This window comes from Martes martes (genome assembly GCF_963455335.1).
Source record: "Martes martes genome assembly, chromosome: 11".
NCBI classification, from domain to species: Eukaryota; Metazoa; Chordata; class Mammalia; order Carnivora; family Mustelidae; genus Martes; species Martes martes.
In genome coordinates, this window is record NC_137899.1 from 39,719,674 (window position 1) to 39,722,943 (window position 3,270).

General features: G+C 42.4%; 1 pseudogene across 1 annotated transcript; it reads right to left on the reverse strand.

The window, feature by feature from the left end:
- Positions 1–441: 441 nt before the first annotated feature.
- Positions 442–2,178, reverse strand: LOC308352572 (pre-mRNA-splicing regulator WTAP-like; annotated as a pseudogene). Its single transcript has 2 exons — positions 1,724–2,178; positions 442–1,163 (listed from the first exon to the last, which is right to left on the reverse strand). The product of its transcript is annotated as a pre-mRNA-splicing regulator WTAP-like (transcript).
- Between the last annotated feature and the right edge of the window lie 1,092 nt (positions 2,179–3,270).

The window sequence follows — 3,270 nt, forward strand, 5'->3', positions numbered from 1 at the left end:
TAATGATAAAACTACTATACTGGGCAAACTTGGCAGTCATAAACCCACATCTACTCTAAGTCTGAATGGTGCATAAGTATCATAACAGCATGAGTAAGAATGCCCTTACACAGCACAGGTTCTAGGAGAGACACAGATTCATACAGACATCATTGTGTTATACTTTAAGGAAAGATTTCCATTTACAATTTCACATTAACTCACATAAAAATAACTTGACCCTACACAAAATGTCCATTTAGGAAATTCAAGTTAAAATTAAGTCTTACAATTTCCAAAGTAGCAGAGGTACTGAAGCAAAGAAGGGGAAGGGAAAAAGGAGGGGAGGGGAACCACAGCCACAAAAAAAGGCAAATTTTGATAAAAGTATGCATTAATTTTCTGGAAAGCATCCTCTCCCAAATTAAGTGACACTGTATAAAAATTTGCTGGACAAAAATATTACAAAACTGAACCCTGTACATTTGCACTTGAGTCCAAGCCATTCTGAACGTGGCAGGAAGCTGCAGGTCGGTTACCTTTCCCACTCACTGTTTTCGCCTCTTGAGGGTCATGATTGGAGTCTGTGTCGTTTGGGTGGTGTGTGAGAGAGTTTTCACTGCCTGTGGGAGAGTCTACGTTCATATCCCACACTGAGCTGATTTACATAACTACTACCTCCTCTGCCAGTTCTCTCCTCTGAGCTGTTGGAGGCCTTATTACCATTCCTTGGAGAAGGAAAGTCATCTTCGGCTGTGTCACCCTCCCTGTGAAATCCAGACCCGGACGTCCTCTGCCGGGAAGATCTGCCATTACTTGTTCTGTTGGCCAGCCGACTGCAGTTTTTACCTGTGGCCTCCGGCTCAGAAGATGTAGTCCTGCTGGTACTGGGGGCTGGAGCTTGAGACTGCTGCTGTTGGTACTGAGCCAACTGTTGGCAAGTCTATTTCAGTTGTTGCTGAAGAACTAGAATGGTGCTCTGCAAACCCTCTGCTTCTTCGTCAAGTTGAATGATGAAGTCATTCAGTTCATCCTGACTGCTTTTAAGTTCCTCACTATATTTCTTCTGTTAAGCCAACTCTGCTTCAAGTTGTGTGATAAGTCCCTGGGACAGCTGCCTTCCAAGCTCTTGATTCTCCTGGATAAGCATTTGACACTTCGCCATTAACTTTTTGCCTGTTTGGCTCATTTAAGTTTTGACCCAGAAGTTCAACAACAGTCATGAGGTCCACAGTCTAATAAGACTGATACATAGTGTCTCTGAGTCACTATGCTCAAGGTTAAGAGCGATGCATATTCCATTTTTACATTTTACTGGAATTTTACATGTTCAATTCATGATTTTAAATCTCTAGGCTTTCATTCCTCCAAACTGTCTGAAGACCCAGAGTGCCACAGACTTAAGACTTCAGTTTCTCCCTCTATTTTCTTCAAACAGAAACATTTCTCGAGTGTCTACATGTTCTAGAAGGGGAATTTTTCAGAGGTGGCTACTTCTTCGGAATAGTCCAACACCATCAGGCCTCTGAAGCAAGGGGAGGGGGAAGAGAAAGAAGCTGAAACACAAAGTTCATCTGGTTAAGTTTTACATTAACCATTACAAGCTGGATAGTATAAGAATGTGGCTTTTGGGGCTCAGAAAGTCTGAGTCTTGGTGTGGAAACCAGTACTTGGCTGTTCCACCACAGCTTTCTCGTAGTGGGACTGTCAGGGAAGTCTTGACTGGGGAGTATGATTTGTTTACCTATCAGGTGTAAACTTCCAGGCACTCAGTTCATTTTGGGCTTGTTCCAGTTTGTCGTCAGTCTGTTCCGGTTCACCTTTCATTTTTAGGAAAAACAAGTTGATTGCTGGGTCTGCCATTGTTGATCTCAGTTGGGCAACGCTAGGCTGCGGGACTTGCGTGAGGTACTGGATTTGAGTAGTACACTCCGGTATCTCTTGCTCCTTGGTTGCTAGTCACATTACAAGGATGTTTTCCCTGCGTGCAGACTCTTGTTGCTGTTGCTTTAATTTTTCTTCAGATTCCCTTAACCCAGTTATATCATTAGAGTTAAGATCTGTGTACTTGCCCTCCAAAGCTTGGACATATGCTTCATATTATTTCCATCTTAGAATGAACTCATCTCGTGCCACGGCTTTGAAGTCTGTTTCACCCAGCCGAACCTTTTTGGGAAGAGGTTCCTCCTTGGTCATCTTGAATCCTCTCCAGCTGGAGGCCACACCGGTGCCATCCAGTCACACAGGCCAAGACCGCGCTGCTGGCTGGCTGGCCAGACCTCCAGGCCGTACTACCCCTGGCCCCCGCGCTCCTCCTCCTGCCGCAGCCCTGGCGCTCCCCTTTAATTTGCGGTCTCGCTGCCACAAAATGGCGCTGAGGGAGGACCAATTGCATATTTTTTTATCTGGTAGGAAAAAATAGAGAGTAAGAAGTTGATGGTGCTTGAGGAAAAGCAAGATCAGCGAATAGGTGAAAGAGGATAAGCTGTAATGCACATATGTGGAGGCCAGCTCTAGCTAGTGGGAGGGATACTTCCCTCCATAGCATCTGGAGAAAAGAGAAAGTTAATAAGCATAGATGCAAATGAGTAAGTAGTTGTGGTGGTGGAAGTTTTTGGAAATTTGCCTCAAATTTGGGGGGGGGTGCGGAAAATGTAAAAAAGCAAGATCCATTGATAAGTGGATGAGGAAGGAGATATGAATTTAATGTGAACGGAAAAACTATAAAATAGTTATCTGGAAGAAGGGGAGAGAGGACAGGCTAATTATGAAAACTGGACTGTGATTTTCCATTTTTGCATGAGTAAAAATGTAGTAATAACACAACCACTTGCATAATTAAAAGCTAAATTCAGAACACAAATACCTCAAATCAATTTAAGGTCGCTGGTTTCCCAGATTTTTCCCACTGTGGCCCTGTATTTAGTTTAGGATAAACGAAGCTAACTGTGCCAAGAGGTGAAGTTATATTTTTGTGTGTGTGGTGAATTTTACATCTCTTTATTTGTATATCTCAAGAAATAGGGATTGTCTAATATAGAGTCCTCATATTATAAAGTAATCTGGGCGATTTCTCTTGTTTTACAGATGAGGGAACCAAACCACAGGATGATTTAAGTGTTCCAAAATCTTATATTCAGTAGCTAGTTCAGGCAAAACTAAGACACAGTTCTTCCAACTCCTAATTCATTGCTCTTCTCCAAGCATTTATATGCTGATTTATATATAAAAGGTGGAAGGATACATCTACACATACTGTTTATATTTTCAAAAGAAAGCAATTAAAAGAAC